This window comes from Eurosta solidaginis, unplaced genomic scaffold (assembly GCF_040869045.1).
Source record: "Eurosta solidaginis isolate ZX-2024a unplaced genomic scaffold, ASM4086904v1 ctg00001517.1, whole genome shotgun sequence".
In the NCBI taxonomy this organism is placed as follows: Eukaryota; Metazoa; Arthropoda; class Insecta; order Diptera; family Tephritidae; genus Eurosta; species Eurosta solidaginis.
This window is the reverse complement of record NW_027137159.1, coordinates 32564-58575: the sequence shown is the minus strand read 5'-3', so window position 1 is coordinate 58575 and position 26012 is coordinate 32564. Positions and strand designations below refer to the sequence as shown.

The window sequence follows — 26012 nt, the reverse complement described above, 5'->3', positions numbered from 1 at the left end:
TAATTCTTTACTTTAGCTCACAACTGCTAAAATTCGTCCAAAATTATCGGAAGGGGTGTTAAAAGATGCGTCTTGGACCTATGACCATTGAAAATTTTTTATCTTTCAAGAGAGTCGGAGTGTAGTGCATAATTTTAAGGATCAAAATGCTTCATTACTTAACCGAAAATAACTTACAAATCTGCAAAATAACTTTATTAGGAGCTCATCATTTGTCGCGTTTTCTTACTTGGTGCTTAGTAGTTCCAAGGGATTGGAATGATCAAGCGAATTTTTTCGGTATTCGTGACATAGCAATTTTGTCACCAACATTTTCGTCGTTATAAAATATGTAAATCTAAGCTAATATCATTTTGGTATTAGTAAAAAAAAACACTTTTGAAAATGCTAAAATTTCCGCCACAAATTGATCAGCTGTTAATTTATCTGTCAAATCATCACTTTTAAGGTTGGCAACATCAATTCAACTTCAACTGAAATAACGTGTAATACCAAACGGAGTTGAGTTGTTTTAATTACAATCCAACTTAGTTGAGTTATAAACCGTTACGAGGTGGGTTTGGTCAAAGGCTGAAGTATGCTCAAGTCAATCCAGAGTCGGATGGAGGTCCCACTTCCCCCACCTAAATAAATACACAGTAAATTAGTGCTTTGATTTCGAACACACACATACACGCGGCTCTCAGGCTAAAATATCCACAACCTTGAATCCAGGAGAGAGAGAGAGAGATGGTGGTGGATGGGGTGAGCCCCGTCTTACTCAGATGAGATGATGACAAAATATTAGGGTTGCCCAATAGGCCGGTAGGTTAAGTACCATCGGCAGGACCGACCTTGTAACTTTACCCCCCGTCGACCAAAGGGAGTCCCTGGAATATGTGTTAGGGCTGCCCAATAGGCCGGGGGCAGGGGGTGGGGGGTACCATCGGCAGAACCGACCTTGTAACTTTACCCCCGTCGACCCAAAGGGAGTCCTAGAGCCCTGAGGGGGCCGCGATTTTGAGGTACTATGACATTTTTTTAATTCGGGAGAGTCTTTAGTTGTGTAGAGGATAAGAATGAGAAGAAATTGAGAGAATAGAAAAGAGAGAAGGAGATTGAGAAAGAGACAGAATGAGACGAAGATGGAGATAGGTGAAGCGAAAAAGACGGAGGGAGGAGTGAATAAAAGTATTAGGAAAAAGTGAGGAAGAGCCAGACGGAAAAAGCTTATTAAAATGTATGCAGATATGCCAAATTTAGGGCAGGACAACGTCTGCCGGTGTAGTGCCAAATTAAAATACATTAAAATAAATTGTAGATGGCAACCCTCTTTGGAAATGTCCAAGATGCAACCATACATCAGATGCACTCGGCATCACTAAAATTGTTAGAGTCGAGCAATTTGGAGAGTTTCTGATTGGTTGAAACTGCCGTTGATCGACGCCATGATTTATTTTCGACGCCATCATTAATATCGTTGCTAAGCAACGTAAAGAAAAGCTGCCTAGCTACATAGTTGCGTTAGCGGCAGTTTTAGTTTAGTTAGAGTTGAGAGTTGAAGTGAACCGGCCGACCCTTAAGTACAAAAAGTAAAGGACTAAATTGAAAATCAAAAAATTACAGTTAGTGAAACTAAACCTGAGTGTGCAAATAAAAAAAAAGGGAAGTTAAAGGTTTAAATAAAAGAACATGTACATTACAAACAAAAACTAAATAAATTCTATTGAAAAAAACACAATGCAATAAAAGAATAATTGGTGAGTGCGGGTGGGCTGCACACCCACGAGCAAGCGTGAGTATGAAAAAGTGTAAAAAGAAATGGTTGGCGATGAAAAACCAACCGCCACATGGCGACCGTGACCGTGGGCCGAAGCCCTGTAAAAATGGTGGTAGGCCGAAAGGAGGCAAGCCTCCCAACAGGCGTGGGTGCTTAAATTAAAGAAAGAAAAAAAAGAATCTCAGCACAAAATTAAAAAAAAAAATAATGAAAAAATGAAAAATTTACAAAAAATACACATACATACACACAAAGTTATAAAATCAAAAATTTACCAAAAAAAAGTTTAAAACCAAAAAATTTACAAAAAAAGTATAAAATACTAAAAACTATTACAAAAAAAATATAAAAATTTGAAAAATTACAAAAAAAATACAAAATATAGAAAAACCCTAAAAAAAATATAAAAAAATCAAAAATCTACAAAAAAATACAAAAATTTAAAAGCTAGTTACAAAAAAAATACAAAACATTTAAAAATCCTTACAAAAAAATATAAAACATTAAAAACTATTACAAAAATATATATATAAAAATTTGGGAAAAATTTACAAAATCTACATGAAATACAAGTTTAAAATAACACAAAAAGTTTAAAATCAAAAATTACAAAAGATTAAAAACCACTACAAAAAATTTTAAAAAATTTGGGAAAATATCTACAAAAAAAATACATAAACACCTATAAAATCACTAAAGCATGGTGGAATGGAATAGTCACCAGTCGAAGCATTTGGAAAAAAAACAAAATACATATGGAAAAATTTTAATACAAAAATTACAGACATTAAAATTAGTAAAATCGACCATTTTTAATTTTTGGCGAAAAACGGCAGCGGCCACGCCAGCCCCATAACGGAACCATAATACGGTATACATTTTTAGTGGAAAAACGGCATTAGCCAAGCCACGCTCATAACGGAACCACAAGAGACCCAATATAGCGGGGAGTAATCAGCACAAGCAACGCCATCAGCAGCAGAGCAGTAAGCAGAGAGCAGCGGTACAGTTGGTATGACGAAATAAAATATTTCTACTTTCAACAAATTCACTTAAATTACATTTTTTCAATACTTTTCAAAATTACAAAACTATTTTGCATTATATATTATATTTAAAAAAATCTAAAATAATAAAATAAATAATCTAAAAGCTTTCAACAATACATACTTTCACAAACTTCTTTTAAAATATTTTCATAAATTTCCTTTAAGAATACTTTCGTAATTTTCTTTTGAGCCAACTCAACTCGTTCCAATTTAATTTCCTTTAAATTTCTATTCAATCTTCATAAACAAATACCACATATCTTGCAACAAAATTTTTTAATATTTCGTCCATTCGTTTCAACACGTATGGACCTAAGAAGCGGAAAGGTTATTTCTAAAAATTCCAATCCAGATTCAAGTCCCGAAAATTCAGAGCAAAATTTAGATTCCACAAACTTAGAGCAAGATATAGATTCCAATAACTCAGATTCTGATTCATCTTCGAGTTCATCGTCAACTAATACCTTAACAAGTGAACATAATTATAAATTATCCCTGAGTGCAGACTTTTTAGGATTTGCTGATCAGCCTGTAACTCCAAATTCTAGTTTCTCTATTCTAACTCCGATTCTTAACGTTACAACTATGGCCACAATCGAGGAGAAAAAATCGTTTATTAGTACTTGTGCCTCGATTATGCGAGACAACTACAGTGGAGACCCGTTAGCACTTGGCTCGTTTATAAATAAAGTTGAATTAATAGAAGTATTCTCTAACGAAAACTTAACTCCTACTTTAATTGCATTTTTAAAATCCAAGCTCGAAGGCAAAGCTCGCGAAGCCCTACCAACGCATATAGAATCTGTCAACCAAATCAAAGAAGCGCTATGTAGTGAAATTAGGCCAGACAACTCGAAAGTTGTCGCGGGAAAAATTGCAGCCTTAAGAGTAACCAATAACAACTTTTCAGAATTTTCAAAGCAGGTAGAAGAGCTTTCTGACTCGTTAGAGCGATGTCTAATCATTGAAGGTATGACGAAGGCAAAAGCCCATGAGATGGCAGTTGAACAAACCATTAGCGTTTGTAGATTAAATAGTAGGTCAGATATGGTGAAATCAATCCTTGCGTCAACAACCTACAAAGATTCAAAGGACGTAGTAGCGAAAGTGATTATAGAGCGAGAACAGGAAGTTAAAGAACGGCAAGTGTTAGCGTTTCGGTCACATCCGATAAGATATAGTAATTTCCGTGGAAATTCTAGAAGTAACAGTAATTTCAGATATAATAACAATAGTAATTTTCGATTTAACGGTAATGCAAATAGGCAACACACTAATACAAATTTCCGAAATAACAATTATAACAGAGGCAATAATCACAATTATAACAGAGGCTATAATCGCAATTATAATAGAGGAAATAGCAATTCCAACAATAACAATAATAATCGGTCTGGAAATAACAGAAATTCCAATAATCAGGGTTCAAATTCTAGAAATTCAGCCAATGTTCGTTCTTTAAATGCCGAAGCCCCTCAGGCGCGAACACTGAGGGAGCAGGAGCAATTCGACTAAATACTTCTCAGTCAATATATTGTCTAAATTTAAATTTTTCCGATTTCGTCGAAGTCGCTTGTAGCGATTCACATAAAATATGTTCTTTTCTAGTAGATTCACAGGCAGACATTTCATTAATAAAAATTTCCAGTTTGGCAAACGATGTAGAAGTAGACGATAGTAACGTAATAAATATAACAGGCGTAACAACAGACACGGTAACGACAATAGGAACAGTTAATACAAGTATAATCGCATCAAATAAATTTTTTCCTCTGACTCTTCATGTTGTCAATGACAACTTTAATATTCCTTCGGACGGTATAATAGGGAAAGATTTTCTAAAAACGAACAAATGCATAATCAATTATGCTAATGACACAATTACATTCGGACAAGGGACAGAAAAGGTAAATGTTTCAATTTTGCATAGCACTTCAACAAACACTCTTGTAATTCCACCAAGATGCGAAGTTTTTCGTGTTTTTAGTTTGAAAAATTCGACAAGTCCAGTTTTTGTTGATTCTCAGGAACTTAGTAACGGTGTTTTCACAGCAAAATATATCGTTGATACAAAAAACCCAATAATAAAAGTTATCAACACCACCGACGAGGTCAAGTATGTAAAAGATTTCAATATTCAAACTGAAGACATTAAAAACTTCAATGTCTATCGAATAAATGATACACCTATCGATTCAAAACGTAAGAAGAGCTTAAATCAATTTTGGCAACACAAATGCCTTCTTACGCTAAAAAGAAATTACTTGATTTATGTTTGAAATATTCTGATATTTTTGCATTAAAAACCGACTTAATGACGCTTAATAATTTCTACGAACAAAAACTTAGACTAACTGACAAAACTCCTGTCTATATTAAAAATTACCGTTTGCCATACACACAACGCGAAGAAATCAATAAACAAGTCGAAAACCTATTACAGAATGATTTAATCGAACCTAGTTTTTCAAATTATAACAGTCCTTTAATTCTGGTACCGAAAAAAGATCCAACAGGCAAAAAGTCGTATGGTATGTGCGTAGATTTCAGAGCAGTCAATAAAAAACTCATAGCCGACAAATTTCCACTAGCACGCGTTGATGACATACTCGATAATCTTGGCAGAGCCAAATACTTTTCAACTTTAGATCTTTTTTCTGGTTTTCACCAAATACCCCTTCACCCTAAATCCAGAGAAGTAACTTCTTTCAGTACAGATCGAGGAGCTTTTCGTTGGAAAGTTTTACCTTTCGGGTTAAATATTGCACCAAACTCATTTTCTCGTATGATGTCAATAGCATTTTCAGGAATTTCACCAAATCAGGCTTTTATGTATATTGACGACGTTATCGTCATTGGTTGTAGTGAGACACACCACCTTAAAAATTTGGAAAAAGTTTTCGAAACCTGTAGAAAGTTTAATTTAAAGCTGAACCCAATCAAATGCAATTTCCTTCGTTCTGAAGTAACTTTTCTAGGCCATAAATGTACGTCAAAAGGTTTGCTGCCAGACGATTCAAAAATAGACGCTATTAAAAGGTATACTAAGCCAAAAGACAAAGATGCGGTTAGGCGATTTGTCGCATTTGCAAATTATTACAGGCGATTTATACCGAATTTTGCGTCACTGGCAGCGCCTTTAAATCGTTTAAATAGGAAAAAAGTTGAATTTGTTTGGGACGAAACGTGCGAAAACGCTTTCGAAAAACTAAAACAAGCACTAATGTCTCCTCAACTACTACAATACCCTGACTTCACAAAAGAATTTATAATTACAGTAGATGCTTCTAAGAGTGGGTGTGGCGCTATATTAAGCCAAAAGCATGGTGATAACGATTTACCAATTTGTTTCGCGTCAAAATCTTTAAATAAAGCAGAACAGAAAAAAGCAATTATCGAATTAGAACTCCTAGCAATACATTACGCTATAAAGCATTTTCGTCCATATGTTTATGATACAAATTTCACAGTAAAATCCGACCATAGACCACTAGTTTATCTTTTTAACATGAAAGACCCTTCGTCTAAACTTTCTAGAATTCGATTAGAACTATCAGAATATAAATTTACGATTGAATATATAAAAGGAAAATCTAACGTTGTGGCTGATGCTCTTTCACGCATTAGTATAGACGAAATAAAAGAATCTACAAAGCATGTTTTAGCAGTCCAAACGCGATCACAAACCAAACAAAAGGAATTACAAAATAAAGACGATAATTTTACTGATACTTTTTGCGAAACGCCTAAAGTACAAGTTTATGACAAATTTTCATACAATTTTTCAAAAAAGATACCGCGAATAAAATCGACTATACAATTTAATAAAAATAATGAGATCTCTAATATACAAATTTATGCGCATTTAAAACATAAAAAATTAAATTTACTTAATTTTGTGAATGCTAACGGAAAAACAAATTTAGATGAGTTATTTTCGAGGCTTGAAAAAGCAGCCGGCAGTCACAATATTAAGCAGTTAGAATGGCCAAAAAATGATATATTTTTCAAAGAATTTTCAATTACAAATTTTAAAATCAGCGGTAATAAAATTTTAAAATCATTGCAAATAATACTAACAGACCCTGTAGAAACTGTAACAGAAACAGCGCAAAAACAAAAACTTATGACAATTTATCATGAGGACCCTCTGTTAGGCGGTCATTGCGGTACAAAACGATTATATTCCAAATTAAGAACAAAATACTATTGGAAAAATATGACAAGAGACATTGCGAAATTTGTCAAAAATTGCAAAAAATGCCTTTTAAATAAAGTAAAACCAAAAACAAAGGAAAATCTCGTGTTGACTCCAACACCCTGCAAACCCTTTGACATAGTAATTGTCGATACAATAGGTCCACTTCCGGAATCCAAATATGGTAACAAGTTCGCTGTTACTATGATTTGTGACTTTTCTAAATACCTGGTAACAGTAGCTGTACCAGATAAATCAGCAAAAACTATTGCTTGCGCTATTTTTGAAACCTTTATATTAACATATGGTACAATGAAAGCTATTAGATCCGATTTAGGAACGGAATATAAAAACGAATTATTCTCTGAATTGACGAAACTTTTAAAGATTGATCATGATTTCTCAACAGCTTACCACCACGAAACTGTTGGTACTGTTGAAAGAAATCATAGAGTCTTTAACGAATACTTACGTGCGTATCTGAATGAAACGTATTCAGATTGGGATACATATTTAAAATACTTTACATTTTTACACAATACTACAAGTAGTTCGGTTTTTGATAATAAATTTACTCCGTTTGAATTAATATTTGGCAGAAAAACTACAATGCCACATGAATTGCAAAAAGAGCAAATTGATCCGATCTATAACGTAGAAAATTACGCAAAAGAGCTTAAGTTTAGAATGCAAAAATCGCATAAAATGGCAAAAAATTTGATTAATAAGCATAAGATTAGAAATAAAGATTTATACGGTAAAACGGCTAAGTCTTTAGATATTAAAATTAATGATAGAGTTTTAGTACAAACAGAACCTAGGAATAAACATAAAAATATATATCAAGGTCCCTACATAGTAAAGAATATTGATGGGCCAAATGTAACTATTTGTGAAATAAGTAAAGAAAACGAAAAAATTGTACACAAAAATCGAGTACAAAAAATTAATTAATCTAATAATCTATTATTAATCATATAAATATATTTTAAAACCGCCAATGAAGGCTAAAAAAAAAAAAATGTAACAAACAAATATACATTTAAGCAGGTAGATTTTACAATAAGAAAAAAAAAACCGGTTTACTTCAAACATTAAATTCAATATTTTGAACCAACTTTTATATATTTCACTTTATTCAAAATATTACTTTCATTTTTAATCATCTTTTTAGAAGTTGCACTGCGATGAACGAATGAGTCCCGGGTTAGAGCACCCTAATGCTAGCAAACTCCTTCGTTCATAACATTACAACAACATATTAGAGCCTAAAGAAGAATGTGGCAAGATTAATTACTAATCTCACCAAATTCTTCTTTTCTAAAGGGGGAAGATGTAGTGCCAAATTAAAATACATTAAAATAAATTGTAGATGGCAACCCTCTTTGGAAATGTCCAAGATGCAACCATACATCAGATGCACTCGGCATCACTAAAATTGTTAGAGTCGAGCAATTTGGAGAGTTTCTGATTGGTTGAAACTGCCGTTGATCGACGCCATGATTTATTTTCGACGCCATCATTAATTTCGTTGCTAAGCAACGTAAAGAAAAGCTGCCTAGCTACATAGTTGCGTTAGCGGCAGTTTTAGTTTAGTTAGTTAGAGTTGAGAGTTGAAGTGAACCGGCCGACCCTTAAGTACAAAAAGTAAAGGACTAAATTGAAAATCAAAAAATTACAGTTAGTGAAACTAAACCTGAGTGTGCAAATAAAAAAAAAGGGAAGTTAAAGGTTTAAATAAAAGAACATGTACATTACAAACAAAAACTAAATAAATTCTATTGAAAAAAACACAATGCAATAAAAGAATAATTTGTGAGTGCGGGTGTTTGTTTGTGTGCGCATTGGGCTGCACACCCACGAGCAAGCGTGAGTATGAGAAAGTGTAAAAAGAAATGGTTGGCGATGAAAAACCAACCGCCACACCGGGTCTTCTAGTAGTATATATAATTAGTTCATACACATATACACGGAACATCATTATAGTTAATTGAGCCACTTAGTACATTATTTACATATCAAGATGTATGAACCTTTGCATGTATACTTCAACATTGCGATTGCGAAGATTGTAAATTACCACTGCTCATCGATGTACGACCACTCATTATCATATCCGACTGTACACGCCCGCTAGGTGCACGTTGTTGATTTGGTGTTGTTGGGGTACTACTATAGATCGCAATAAAATTCGTACTAGAATTTGTTGAAGAAATAGAACCACGTGATGAATCTGTGGAGATGGACGATGTTACCGAGGAACGTGTTGTTGGTGTCGTTGCAGATTTTTGTCGTCTCTTTATAAGGGTATCGATAATTTGTGGTGGTGGCATTATGTTATCTGTCGAGCCCCAGGATTTGTGCAATTTTTCCAATTGATGCGTTAAATTATTCATATTAACAGCAATACTGGCACGCGACCCAATAGTTTACTATTACTACTGTTGCTACCTTTGTGATGGTGTGACGTTCCAAACCCTGATGGTTTCGTCTTCATCATCATGGGATTCCGCATAGTCCTACCACTTTGTGGAAGATGACGACGACCTTGTAGATGGTGTCGGTGAGATCGCTGGTGATGACGATTTGCCATTGCCGCGTGAGAGAGTGTATACCCATTGCCCACTACCAAGAAGTTGCTGAACGCTTCCGTTGTATTCTTCACTCGGACATTCAAATAACCAATCCGAAGGAATCCCGAATCTTTTTCGCCTTTACGAAATTGTGAGAGAATGAATGAATAAGTAAGAAATTAACTCAAATAAGGTTTGCGAAAGTTTCGAGACGTATGCACAGCAACGCCAAAAGCAGTTGATAAATGTGGCTTCTTAGTCTACTATAGGCTTGAAAACTAGAGTTAAGTCAATATTATTGATACACCCTGAGACACGAATAAATCCGACCGGTTGTGCCCACTGAATAATTCAACATTTCGGGTTTTTTTAAACATCTGGGAGAAGTTTTTATAGCTTACTATATTTTTTCTCCCCTACTTTTCCATTTCTCCCACTTCGAATAATCCTCCTTATCACTGGCTTTATACTTATAATCCTTTCTCTCGCTCCCCCTTTCCCTTATTATCTCGCTCTCCTTATTCAATTCCTTATATTTCATATTCCCTGCTCCCGCTTCCTCTTGAGCCATAAATACGAGTTTTTTAATATTGTAATGTGCGCAGCTTATTTCCCGAAAAAGGCTTTAGATATCGACGCAGCACCCTATCGCAGAATTTTATTGAAGAACACCGCCTCTTTCAGTTTTTCATTGTGAACACACTATCTCACCTGACAATTGCTGACTGAGATAGGGTGCTTTCGAAATGGCAGCTAAGATACAAATATCAGTTCTTTAAATATTTATGTGGGCGAAGGTCACCGCACTATCCGCTTAAAGACGAAATTCGTTAATAACTCATTCATCTGCAACCAAGCATTTATGGAGAGAAAGAAGCATATAAGCGCGACAACCTCCTAAGAGATTTTTGGAAGAGCTTTTCTTACAATTAAAGTCGTGCACCTTTTTTTTAATTTTGCTTACAATTTGGCGGGACGGGACCTACTTAATTTATGCCAACTCCGAACGGCATCTGCAAGGCAGATGAGTTTTCACTAAGAGCTTTCATGACAGAAGTACATCGGAGTGCTTGCGAAAACACTGCCGAGGGGCGACCGCTTTAGAAAAATTTTCTTCTAATTTAAAAACCTTGTTTCTAAAATTTTGATGTTGCTTTTGTCCGGGCGTGAACCCGGGATCTTCGCTCCGTATTGTTCGAAGGACTCAAACTCACCGTTAATACGCTTATTGGACCTTCTACAAGGTCAGACAGACATGGCAAGGACCTGTCGGAGCCGATGCTAGAGAAAATTAAACAACAACTTAGCAATATGATGATGACATTAACATAATCGGCCTAAAGTTCTACTTTGAACTGGAAAATATAGTTTGATGGCGAACGAGGAGGAGGACAAAACGAAGTATCTGCTGTCGTCAAGCAAAGTGTCAGCGCATTTGCGTTTTGGCAGGCATGTCACTGTTGATAGATATAAAATCGAAACTGTGAATTATGCAAGGTGGGAGTATACGAGGGAAAAGGTTTCAGGAAGAGTTACGGATGAAGATTTAATGATTTGCTGTCAGTGATGTTGGTAATGCATCCACTTTTTTATTGTCTTCTAGGCTTATCAAACTATAAACATGACAATAAGTGGAAACGTCGAAACATTCTACCGAAGACATTAGAAGGAATTAACGAGTTCCCAAGACATAATGACGTCTCTTTCTAGAAATCGCATGTCAAATAACCATTTCTAAAAAAACAAACAAAAAAAAAATACTTTGACTCAATTTTCAAGGATAAAGTGGTTTCTTCAAATTTAGAGGTGATCTTTTGCAACTTTTTTAATTGGCATGGAGACCGAGTCCAATGCACAACCGTTTCATATAGATAAATAAATAAAAACGTTTTTCGAATGTCCGAACTTCGCCGAAATCTTTGATGCAATTAATCGCTGGAATGCCTTGGCACGGAAAGCCCCTTCTATATAAAATTATGAAAGATAAGTTGAATGTATTATTTCTTAGCTAACAATAGAAATAGAAATTGTATACATAAATCCTTGTTGTTGAAACAGGAAAAGCTTGTATGAAACTGTGCAAAACATCAAAAAATGTAATAAAAGGGTTTAGTAAGAAATAAATTAAGTAACATAAAGTAACATAGCATAACATAACATAGTTAAGAACTCACGACGAATCGGTAAATGCTTCTAACGTTTGCTCAAATACTAAATCCTGAACCTTTTTACGTCGGCAATGCTTTGGTGCACTGCGTTCAACTTGCCACCAGGGGCTTAAGGTGCCAACACCAGCAGTAGCAGCCATATATATACTATATATACCACCGATCTGTATGATTTTTTCAGACAACAATATATGCTATATACGTAAGCATTCGTTGAAATGTGAATCCTCTAGCTCTTAAAATAGGGCAGTAATTACGAAAAGTTTCTTATCTGAACAATCGGTTGTGGGGGATATATACTATATATACGACCGATCTCATCAATTTTTTCAGGCAACAATATGTGCAATATACGAAAGTATGTGGTGAAGTTTGAAGCTTCAATCTGTTAAATTGAGTAAGATATTACAAAAATCCTCTTTTTCTGAAAAATCGGTTGTATGCTATAGTGGTCTGATCCGGCCGGTTCCGACAAATGTCTAATCGGACACCCAAATACACCTGCTCACCAAATTTTATCAAGATATCTCAAAAATTGAGGGACGAGTTTGCATACAAACAGACAGACGGACAGACCGACATGGCTAAATCAACTCAGCTCTTCAACCTGATTATTTCGGTATACTTAATGGTGGGTCTATCTATTTTCCTTTAAGGACTTACAATTTTGGGTTTCGTGACGAAATTAATATACCATTTCATTTTCATAAAAGGTATAAAAATAGGTAGGTACTTTGTGTGAGGATAAAAAGCTTCACGTTTTTTGTGGTCTGCATGTAAAAACTATGAAAACGAATCACGTATTTCAAAAATATATGACGTAAACGTAACTATTTGATGAAATTTGATGAATTTTGAAGCTTCTATCCGTTAAAAAGGGGCAAAAATTACAGTTTATATGAAGTATATAATATATATACCACCGATCTCTATGATTTTTGCCGACAACAATATATGCTATATACGTAAGCATTTGGTGAAATTTGAAGCTTCTAGCTGTTAAAACGGGGCAGAAATTGCGCAAAGTTTCTTATCTGAACAATCGGTTGTATGAGATATATACTATGTATACCACCGATCTCAATGATTTTTTCAGACATCAATATATGCTATATACGTAAGCATTTGGTGAAATTTGAAGCTTCTAGCTGTTAAAATGGGGCCGAAATCGCAAAAAAAAATTATATATATACTATATATACCATCATATATATATTATATATATCACCGATCTCTATGATTTTTTGAAACAACAATGTATACTATATACTTACGTAAGCAATCGGTGAAATTTTAAGCTTCTATCCGTAAAAAAGGGGCAAAAATGACAGTTTATATAAAGTATATAATATATATACCACCGATCTCTATGATTTTTTCAGACAACAATGTATACTATATACTTACGTAAGTAATCGGTGAAATTGGAAGCTTCTAGCTGTAAAAATGGGGTAGAAATTGCGAAAAGTTTCTTATCTGAACAATCGGTTGTATGAGATATATACTATATACACAACCGATCTCTATGATTTTTTCAGACACAAAATATATGCCATATACGTAAGCATTCGGTGAAATTTGAAGCTTCTAGCTGTTAAAATGGGCTAAAATTGCGATAAAATATATATATATATACTATATATATATATTCTATATATACCACCATATATATACTATATATACCACTGATCTGTATGATTTTTTCAGACAACAATATATGCTATATACGTAAGCATTCGTTGAAATTTGAATCCTCTAGCTCTTAAAATAGGGCAGTAATTACGAAAAGTTTCTTATCTGAACAATCGGTTGTATAAGATATAGACTATATATACAACCGATCTCTATGATTTTTTCAGACACAAAATATATGCCATATACGTAAGCATTCGGTGAAATTTGAAGCTTCTAGCTGTTAAAATGGGGCTAAAATTGCGAAAATATATATATATATATATACTATATATATATATTATATATATACCACCATATATTTACTATGTATACCACTGATCTGTATGATTTTTTCAGACAACAATATATGCTATATACGTAAGCATTCGTTGAAATTTGAATCCTCTAGCTCTTAAAATAGGGCAGTAATTACGAAAAGTTTCTTATCTGAACAATCGGTTGTGGGGGATATATACTATATATACTACCGATCTCATCAATTTTTTCAGGCAACAATATGTGCAATATACGAAAGTATATGGTGAAGTTTGAAGCTTCAATCTGTTAAATTGAGTAAGATATTACAAAAATCCTCTTTTTCTGAAAAATCTGTTGTATGGAGGATATATGCTATAGTGTTCCGATCCGGCCGGTTCCGACAAATGTCTAATCGGACACCCAAATACACCCGCTCACCAAATTTTATCAAGATATCTCAAAAATTGAGGGACTAGTTTGCATACAAACAGACAGACGGACAGATGGCCAGACGGACATGGCTAAATCAACTCAGCTCTTCAACCTGCTTATTTCGGTATACTTAATGGTGCATCTATCTATTTTCCTTTAAGGACTTACAATTTTGGGTTTCGTGACGAAATTAATATACCATTTCATTTTCATGAAATGTATAAAAACGGGAAAAAGGTGAAAAAAGTAAAAAAGTCATGAGCCAGAAAGCAAAATATAAGAAATTAGGTATTGAAGCGAACAAAAAGACCAAGCAAAGGTTGAATGTGGGACGATAGGCAAGAAAGTAAGGTAAGGAATAATAGGTAAATAAGTTACAGGTGGACTGTTGAAAAGATAGCAAAAACGGTGGGCAGGAGTAAGGAAACGGAACACAACAGGAGAAATATTAACAATTACACAGGTTTCCAGAACAAAATAAATTCATAAAAGTAAAAAAACTCACAAGGAAATTGAATAGATTTAGACTCCAGTTAAATTACCTTAACAGGCTAAATTTAAAATTTGAACTAATCAAACTCACGTAATGAAATCGTGATTAAAACTAACTAAAACAATATCAGCTAAGTTCAACAAAATTCAAATACAATATAAAAAAAACAATATAGATTCCGGCAGCGGCGCACGGATAACTCTGCTCCCTTCTTGGCCTCTCTCCTCGGGCTTGCTTTTCTACTCCAATTAGTGTTCCTCCAGGCTATGCTCAAGTGTAATGATTGCGGTACCAGGACAGGAGCGCTCAGATGCCCCTTTACTCCCTTGACGTATAGCCTGGCACCGTCTGTATGCTTCCCCTTCCTCTATATGAAATACTACCCCGCTTTTGTGTGTTTAGACTGTGTTGGTGGCTGGTGTGGCAAGTTCCTTTAATTTTAATACTACCTCGCCTTATTTTTGCGTTTGTGGCTCGTGATGGCGGCAACTTCATATTTTTGCGCAGCAATCTAAATGTGCAGAGGGAAGAATATTAGGGACTAGGGTCATGGCGAACGAGAAAGATACATTAGGGTGCATGTGGACTCACTATATTTATTGAATGTCATCTAGTTATGTCATTTTATTTATTTATTTGATTTTTTTTATCTATATATTTAAGGTTATCTAGGTATTAGATTTTACTCAAATTTATCACTTTACGTATCTATGTATGTTATTTTATTTTAATTAGTTTTATATCTTATTTTATTTTATAATTTTAACTAATTTATTTTAATTTAATTTTACTTTTAACTTTCATTATTTTATTTTATTTTTTTACTTAATTTTATCTTTGTATATAATTTCATTTATTTCACAAAATTTTATTGATTGTAGGTATGTAATTTTATTTAAATTAATTTTCACATTTAACATTTTTTTTTTAATTCTTACTATTAGTCCACATGCACCATGGACTGGGGGAAAGGGGTTTCACTGGACTCACCTGGGGCTGTTGTCAAGCAGGGTATGGGATCCCGGTTCCTCCTTGGGATTCCGCTAAATTACCCGTTAGCACGGTTTTATGAAAAAAAACGCGAACTTTTTTTTCCGCAAAAAAAAATATACATAATTAAAACTTGCTTCCGCACTCACTTAAGTCAACTTTTCTTTTGAGACATTCTCTGCAATCGTTTGGTGGTCGTACCCCATAAATCAAAAGCCTTTCTTTCTCACCACTTTCACTCAAGAACGAAAGACACCAATACATACAATCCTATTTTGGCGGGAAACGACGGATATAAACTTTCACGAACTAACTTCACGTATACTAACTTCACGTATACTAACAGATTCATGTTCGAACATCTATCCATGTGTTTGCTTCCTACCAGTTACTAACACATGTAAACGTAGCTATGCTGGTATATGCACCCAGATACATACGTAAATGTTTGAACATCCTTACCATCGCATTAACCCACAGGCTGCCGCTACAACCACCAAAACCAACAGCTGTTTATTGTTAGAAATAAACACTTGGTTGATAGCAGTAATGAAGCGTAATTAATCAGGAATAAATTATATGGGCGGACGCCGTGGTGTGATGGTAGCGTGCTCGGCCTGCCACACCGAAGATCCTACATCAACATCATTGAATCATACATTTGAGTCCAGTTAGAGAACCGCAAGTTGTTAATTACATTTTTTCAACTTAAGTAATAGCATATTTTGCTCTTTTGAGGAGTGCGCTATGATTCTCGAGTTGAGCCACTGTTTCGAAACAACTTTTGAGATTTTAGAAGTATGCCTAGTTATAAACATGAGCTCTAAGGGTACTCAAGGCCAAATGCTTGTTGGGTATATGACGCTATTTCGTATGAACGCAAATAACTAATAGGTTAACTAGAGTTTAACCCTGGCAGAGCGGCCGCTTAAGCTTAGCTTAAACTTCAGTTAAAGTCGACTGAAAAACTGTAGAATAAGTTTAAACGTAGTTTAATTGACAAATTGAGTTGAACTTGTTCTGAAAAACCGGGCTTTATATCGGTAGTTCCTTTTTGTATCATGTTCTATTCATAAAGGGGGGAACTTTAAAGCTATGTTTAAAGTTTGATCTCACAACCTAAGGCATTTGCATGCGTCACATCTCAAATGAATACAGCCAAAGTTTTTTTTATTTTAAACGTAGTTATATTTTTTATTATTTATTTGTAAATAACACAAAGAGAAATATTGCCATTTGGACTGCTTATTGAAATATCACCATATCTCCGCTGCCGTTCCGAGAACGCTCTATCTTAGCATAAATTCTATGCTTTGACGTGAGCTAGGATGTTTATGAAAAAAGATCTGAAATGGGGCGTTCAGCCGAGTTAGGTGAACTCAGCAGTCGATTTAAAAAAAAACACTTTGCAATTAATTGTATTTCGCAAATTCTAGAAAAGCTCGAACATACTTATTTTTTACACTTGTATATAAAGTCGACTTATAGAAGTTCATCCCACCTACTAGCACCGCACCAAGTTTTCCTTCCGCAATGGCCGGTGCACCAGCATCTCCCCAACATGTATCACTAGTCCCTCCCAGATATCTTAAACAAATTACTATTGTTGGGAAATTTTTCCCTGCTTCCGCATAAAGACGCGCATAAAAATCTTTACATTCGTTGATTGGGGTTACTACAAATTCAGTAGATTGGAGTATATCCGAAGCTGGCCCTATGTATCCATCTTTCGGACCCCATCCACTAACTTCCAATTTTTTGCCCACGTCTAATTCAGTTTCGCATAAAGATATTGGTTTTATAAATGGGCTTTTGGTGAATGTTCTTTTTAATACAATCACGACTATATCAATTTCTTCCATTCTCGGATGATTGAAATGACATGGACGAATTATACGAGCCGCAGCGCTATTTTTTCCTGCTATATTCAAATTGGCTGTACCAGCATTAACAGTGATGTCAGACAGGAGTACACCTTCCAAGCAAAATTCAGATGTCAGAACCTTGTTCAAAGTGAGCAAAGTACCAACGCATCGATAACACTCGTCATTATGTATTGCCACCAAATACGGTCTATTCGAATCTCTGCCTCCTATAACACGATATGTCGAATTCGTATTAATCAAAAGGCTGCTAAGGACGACAAGCAATATCACGAAAGAATTGCGTAAGTTCATTTTAATTTATGATTTTCCGTCTATTTTTTAGTTTAAAGTGAAGGAAGTCGAAATATGTGGGTGCTATTTATACAAAATTTTGTTGTGTAAATAAAAATGAGTTTTGAATTGGAAAAAAGACAGCCTCTAAATTTTTGTGATTGTAGCAGCATAAGTGTGACAAGAAAACATTTTAAATTAGGTACATTCGATTAATGAATACAAAAACAAAGACATTAACACAGCGATATATCAGCACTCTCATGTTTTTGAGTGTACCCAGCCTGTAGTAGCCGACGTGGTGCTGGGTACTGGGTTCAACTCCCGGGCAATCTAACATCAAAAATTTAGAAAAAAAGTTTTTCTACCCGGGGTCACCCCTCGGCAGAGATTCGTCAAACTCTCGGGGTGTATATCTGCCATGAAAAGCTTCTCAGTGAAAATGCATCTGCCTTGCAAATGCCGCTCGGAGACGGCATAAAACATGTTGGCCCAGTCCCGCCAATTTTTATGAAAAATAAGAAGGAGCACTACTCAAATTGAAAGGTAAGCTCGGCCTTAAATCTCTTCGGAGGTTATCGCGCCTTGCATATATTTATTTAATTGTTTACTTATATACAATGATGGAAATAATAATTGAATAATGCGCCCTATAAAAATAGCATTTAAAGGTTGTTCTTTTGCGAAGAGGTGAAAGAGTAGAGGTTTGGAATGGAAAAAATTATAGGGACAAAACGTGTTTATTGATATTTTTGCATTATAAATGGTAAAGAATTGCTGCTGAAGCTTCTTATAAAGCCCTGTGGAACTGCACTTGTATATCCCATATATGGAGCACTAAGAAAATATTTAAGAGAAAATATCGGTATTTCACTTTTAGAAATAAAAACGCGCCACAACTCTTCTTTTATTGTAGATAAGTATAAACTTTATTAAGTATAATTATTGTATATACTCGTATTAAGAATGTCGCTTTTATTTATTTTAAAGGTTTATTCGAGAGGGGATGTTTCCATTTAATATAAATCTTGTATAATTCTTTCATCGTGAGCTAAATTGGTGATACAGAACCTTTAACCTTTGTTATTTTGTAGTCGTAGATAAGTTTTCGGCATTCGTTTCTGGCAAGGATGCTCAGGGGGCTCCTGGAAGGAAGTGCATTGGAGTGAGGGCTAATAAATCACTTGGATCATGTGACATAGGAGAGACAGGGGAAAATTAAGCACTGCTTTTATTCGAAAGAGGAGTGTTGTGAATTCTTCGAACGTAAACCTTTGATTTCCTGTGGAATGGGTCTTAAAGATTTTTACCGCAGCTTCCTATAGGACGCCTATGTTTGGGGCATTTATGCCCCCTAAACTGCCAAGGAAAACCTGGTACCGCAAATCTTTCAGATACATCTACAGTTGCTTCTTTGATGAATATTGCGAGCTCTTTTTTTGGAATAGCTCGATTGGCACCAACGAATGTCTCTTCATTATCATATATTACTTTGCCCGGTAATCCGCGTCGTCCAACGAAACGAGAGAAGGCTGCCCTGAAGACCTCAGTTGTCTAACTTTTGCAAGACTCGAGAAGGACCGTTTTAGTAGAGAAGCATACAAATACGCAAACGTATGCTTTTGCGTATGAAGCTTGTCGCAAGGGGTCTTCTTCCCCATAAATGGACCAGCGAAGTCAACACCAGTGACGTAAAAGGACAGCTAGTAAGTGACACCACATTCGGGGCATAGCGGCCAATATTTGCCAACACATTCTTTGCTTATATATCGTGCGCGCTTTGCAGTTGAATATGTTTTTTTTTACTTCCTGCTTGAGTCTGGAATGTAGTTTTCCTTCTGTATCATGTAGGTCATTAGTTGCTTTTCGCCATGGAACAAAACTTTATGGAGCAAATCTAGAATCAGGGAGCTGAACTTCTAGTTGTCTGGGATAATAATTGTACAGCGTACTTTAGATCTCATATTAGCATTAACTAAACGACCGTCAATTTGGGATTTAGGGTCCGAGGGGAGTTTTTCTTGCTGATAGGGTTTGATTCTTCTAACTGAGTGATTTCTGCTGGGATATGATGGCTTTGCATTAACGTTATGAGTTTTATTTTAGCGTCGTACCTGTGAGTGGGGGCTATCGAATTGGATATCGGGTTGTTTTGAGTGTGACGGATGAAATGGCCCTAATGTGTTTTTTCTCTGGAGGGGATGGGTTGGAAGGGGTGTATTTTAGCCAGATTGTGTTCGGCTTAAAGAGCTGTTGGAGTCCATTCCAGTCGGTTCCTTCTTACCAGAGCTGTTGGAGAAGGACTTTGGCTAAAATCATTATTGGTGATAGCCATTCTGCCGCTACGGCTGAGAGTATTTGCCGTTTTCTATTTGACTTAAAGTCGGGAACTGGGTCGTATTAGTACGAAAACCACTCAGTTAATGCGTTCCATCGAATTCCTCAGGTTTTAGTAGTGTCATGGAATTTGAGAAATTCTGTATCTAGGACATCAGAATCTGGTATTGATTCCAGTCTTTTTGTTTGATTGCGATTATTTTTCTTAGATGAAAGCTTACTAATTTTTGAGCTTCGATAGTTTGGGTCACAGAATAGAGAGTGGACTGTATATCGTGTCCGCCAGAGAGGACATCATCTACGTAAGTTTCTCGTAGTAAGATGTTAGAGGCGAGGGTTTTTTCATTTGTGTTTTTTTTTTCTTTTTTCCGAAAGTTGCGGTTATTTATTTTGAAATCTGCTTTCGGATTGTGAGGGGCTTTCCTAAAGAGAGTTCTTTGGAAGTATTGATCTTCTTATTTGACTACGATTTTGCAATACATTTTTTCGAAGTCGTTTTCGAAAACGAACTTGTAGAGGTGCTGTATATAATGCGTCCTTCAGGGAGTCGCCTGTTGTGGTGGTTTAGAGGGCCTCACAACATTGGCTCTCGATCTTGATCGGGTTGCTGGGGTGTCTTCCTATTCGCAAAAGCGCTTGAGTAGGCTGCTGAGATCCGGTTATGTTGCCTCACTGACTTAAGTGGTGAAGACCGATACTAGTTACAGGACTGCTCCCTGGGTACCCATCCGAATCTGAGCGACAAGGGTTTCTTGGGGGTTATACCGTGATAACCATGTCGATTTTTGTAGGGTTCAGCTGACTTTGGAGACTTTATTAGTTGGGATAAAATTAGTGAGTTTGTGGGTAATTAGCATTGGTACAAATCCTTTGCTTAGATCAGAGGAGCAAAGTGTGACCTCGCAAGTTGTTGGATTGGGGATGCCAAAAACGTTTTTGAAAGCCTTGGTCAATGAGCGCACGAATTTATGATATTGCCTCGCGTAGTATATAGGGACGATTGCCATGGGGAATATGGTTGTTTCGCAGCTGCCAAGAAATATGCTGACACTGTGTGGGGCATGGCATCCTGAGATTTCTGCGTCGCTGTGTCACCTATCATGGTTGCTTACCATTTAGAGTAAAAATCCACCATTCTATTACTTTCGAAAATTAAAGTGTCAAGACTTGAGTCGGATCCACCAGCGAGAGATTAATTTCTATTTTCCAATCCCAATTTTTGATAAGTGCAGAAAAATTACTATTAGTATTTGTGAAGAAAATTGTATATATATCGATGTGTTTATATCCACATTAGAGCGTGCAAATTTTTAAAAAGGGCTGTACAAAATAAAATCCACACAATCATATTTTTCTGACCACGAGCAGTAGACCTATATAGGTGATACACCTAAAACAAAAAAAAAAAAAACAAATAACAACACCAATGCGATTATACATGTAAAGTAAATTAAAATAGTAATACAGGTTATTGAGTCATAAAATGTAATTTATTGCAAAAACCTTTAAATGTTATTTTTATAGGGTGCACTATTCCAAGGAAGATATTTAAGTTCTGCTGATATAATTGATTTAGTATTTGGGAGTAAATTGTCCGTATTCTTCTTTCCATCACTGTAAGTATTTGCACAATTGATTTGGTATATTAATTTGAGAACGATTATGTGATGTGTGTACAATGACTGTATTTTTAAGGAACAAATAGAGAAAAGTACAAAGGGAATACTTAATTAGTTCTATCTGTTTACAAACTGCTAATTAGTTCTATTGTGTTCTCCTCCCACAAAACCATAGGTGGGGGCAGTGCACTAAATTTTGATCAACAACACTGCTCGAAACTAAATGCGTTGACATAATCAAGGTCTTGTATTAAGTGTTAATGGGATGTTAATTTGCTACCGATTTAAAATTTAATGAGCTTAATACTGTTTTCTCATTTCACCTTCTAATTAAATCGTAAATTTTTTGCTTTCAAACAGAAGTAACTGTTCGATTAGTATGAAGGATGAAATGTCAAGCGAATAAAATGACAATGCTATATGACAGACAATCATGGCGGAATGATACAAGGTGGCAGCATGGTGACATACCTACAAACATAAATAAGAATTCCATGTACTTTGTTTTTGTAAATTCGATGGACAAATGTCAACATCGTACTGCGGCGGAAGTTGATGTATCAAATCAAATAAAAAAAGGTTATAATCAGCTGTTCGATGTGGCCACCTTGTATCGTTCCGCCATGTAGACAATGACATTTACTTTGACAAATGACATTTTTAAGCACTGAGCACACCAAAAACTGAGAAACTGAACGCTCCAAACAGAGTTGCATTGTGCTTTTGACTTCATTAGGCATTCGATTAGCTACTAATGAAATAATTATAGATTCGAATTTTGTAGGGAAGATTGAGCTCACTAAGCGTCTTAATGTAGAAAACTGCCTTTATTATTCAATAAGCCGTCTGTGTGAAAACAGTATAAGACGGCATCTATAGGAATATAGAAATTGAGTTTACTTATGTATACCTCTTTGTCATCATCAGCGGTGGGCACCACTACATTTACATAGTTACCAAATTGGGAATGAGTTAGTAAACAATAACGCGTAGCGATCACGAAAGCAAAATCAATTATTTATTTAGTTTGATTTCAATGCTTGAACGGTAAGCACGTGTCACACGCATTCTTTGGTACTCTGTTTTAATCGCGTGTGCGACACTTTCTTACTCTTGGACCATCGAAATCAAACTAAAAGAGCTGTCGTTGATTTTGACGAAGTGGCAGTTGGGCTCTTGCTTATCGTATACATATATGGTCGCTTAGTAGGTGCTAAGCTCACGCCCACCCCGGGTCATCATTCAAAAATAGTTTTTAATTGGACGCTAATAATTAATTTCAATAAAACAATAAGGAGACTGGAAAAACCTTGTCCATACAGTTCAGCTTAAATTTGCAAATTTTGATAAATAAGAATGTATTTCCTCACATTAAGTGTAGCATATATTCGCGAATTAATCGAATGTTATTATTTTTAAATACAACCACACATAGAGAAGAAATATATATATAAGATTGATTAAATTAGCTTAGTGCACAAACATTTGTATATACATATGTACATACAACCATACAAACATACCAAAAATAGAGGCGCTATTTCTATTTGGTTGGTACCAGAGATCTGCTTTGAGTATCAATAAAATTAGTGCGTTTAGTCATGAGCCAAAAAATTGTGTCTAAATGTGTACTTAGCCAAGTACAGACAAATAATATGAGTGACTAGCACATAAAATAGAAAATGCATACGAGTGCCCCGCAACACATATGTCCCATATTGAGTATAAACTGATGGCATAGTCGCTTTAACTCAGTAGCACTTTGATTTCGTGTGTAATACACTGTATACTTCGTTTATCATCTTTTTTACTTTGGCGCTGTATTCAGTTTAGTTTCGTGCACATCGTTGTGTTGCTAACGCCAGTAGACTGATATGACTATATTCATTTTATTGCACTATTAGTCTTACTTATTCCAATTAGTGTTTTCGTAGAACACAGTTGACCTTCTTGCTCAATAAGTCAATTGAGTACTGAACTGCTTCGTGGCTTATGAGCGGTTATTCATTTTACGAAGCATGACTGTAAATGTGTGTTAGTGGATATAAGTGCTTGATGTTCTTTGTTTACATACGCACTAATACTCATTTTTTACTTAGTCCACTAATAACCTTAAAAGATGAATAATTGCAGCTCACTGGTTGGTACATATGTACATCCGTATCTATATGTTCATTCCACTCAAAGCCAGTTTGCACGTTCAAACAATGATTCAATCACAAGAGGTTTGCTCGACAGACAATTTTTTGACAATTGCGGCCATTTTGTTCCCAAATCGAATTGACATCCGTTAACTGTGTTGTTTCTTTGCGAATTTTCAAAAAATATTAGTAGTGCAATTAAGAAGCAATCCGTTTACAAATTCCGGATAAGTACTGAACTGCATAATTCCTAAGAACATTTTTTTAAATTTTACAGTGAATTTATTAGCTATGCCTCGATCCATTAGTATGGCTGAATATTGAACATAGGTAATTTTATGAAAAGTGAGGACACCAAGAAATCCTGCACTTTCGTAAACCTATTGATATACGAAACCTAAACCAATTCAAAATTCATCGTTCAACGTCAAAAGCTCGATTATTAAATCGATTCGCGTAAAAATGTCATTAGTAAATAATGGAGATGCCATAACGAAATGTACTCATTGGGCATGTTAACTTATTCATTATTATTATTATTCTAGAACAGGAGTCTACTGCTAATACGCGTCCAAAAATGTCGAGAGAGGTGACCTCGACGGCGGAAAAGCACAATTGTATCTCTGTCCGGAGATAATTGCAGTTGAAGTTGTCAATTTTTATGTGATTGTTATAATGTTTTTGTGAACTGAAAAAGATGTTGTGTACAAAGGGATTTTGCACGCATTTAATTTTGATCCCACCTCATTGGTCTAAAATTTTTATTTCCGCCTTCGAATTATCGTTATCGAGGTCAATACGCGTCTTTTGACACTTCTATCGATATTTTTGGGCGCGTATTAAAAGTCGACCTTCTGTTCTATTGCCTATGTGCATGTCCGTATGTTCGGAACATTCGTCTCCATTTAAGAATTTTGGGAATCGGTTTACATTTGATATACTCGGATTTCGTGAGGTAGTATCAAATGAACGTATTCCGAATATTGTTAATTAACGGTTTATCCGGAACGCTTCAATGAATACTTAACGGAAAAGAGCGTTCCGAAATTTCATAATAAAAAGGTGAATGCTCCCTGTGTAGCAGGACCGCACAAAAACTTAACTCTTCCGTCAAAATCAAGGTAGGAATATAAAGTTCTTAGACAATAAGCCATTTTCTTTTACTTTTGTTTTTGTCAGTTCATTGCGGCTGCTGAGTAGCGTATCACACCATATCGGCTGCTTGTTCAAAATCTCAAAATATTTTTCAAAAATTTCCCAATTCAGGATTTGTCACAAAACCGCCCTATTCTACTCTTATTGCAAAATGTATTGAACTTATGCTCAAATTTTGGGAGAAAATTCTAACGTACGGCATTCTTCAAACAATTTCTGAAAGAATGACCAAACCAACATAACTTTATCAATTCACGAAATATTTAGTAGAAAATGAATTATTTCCCCAAAAACTTTTGGCATTTACAAATTTATTATCACTACAAATATACTACCAAAGATACTTTTCTACTACAATTTTCATTGAAGGGGGTTGAATTATACCCCGTTTTCCTTACTTCGTAAAAGCAAGCCGTCCAGATTTTTCAATTTGGGAGTGTCAAAGATCTGTCATCATTGGAGAACAAAGCTCTAGTAATTGAATCATGCGTTCAAAAGGCATTTTCAAAAATGTGACTTTTGTGTCACATTTTTTATACTCAGTGTCGAAAAAAAATTTGATTCAGCCATGTCCGTCCGTTCGTCTTCCCGTTAACACGATAACTTGAGTAAATATTGAGATATCTTCACCAAATTTGGTACGCGAGCTTATATGGACCCAGAATAGATTGGTATTGAAAATGAGCGAAATCGGATGATAACCACGCCCACTTTTTATATATATAACATTTTGGAAAACACAAAAAGCCTGATTATTTCGTAAATAATACACCTAGAATGCTGAAATTGGACATGTGGACTGATATTAAGACTCTTAATAAAAATTTGAAAAAAATTTTTAAAATGGGCGTGGTACCGCTCACTTGTGATAAAATCAATTTCACAAATATTATTAATCATAAATGAAAAAGCGTTAAACCTGTCGTAACAAAATTCGGTGAGGTTCCCCTTACTATAAGAAATGCCTTCAAGAAAAATTAACGGAATCGGTTAAGGACCACGCCCACTTT

The 26012-nt window shown here is 35.2% G+C and overlaps 1 pseudogene; it reads right to left on the bottom strand.

Moving 5' to 3' along the window:
* Positions 1–9054: 9054 nt before the first annotated feature.
* LOC137236253 (uncharacterized) lies at positions 9055–17771 on the bottom strand (annotated as a pseudogene).
* Between the last annotated feature and the right edge of the window lie 8241 nt (positions 17772–26012).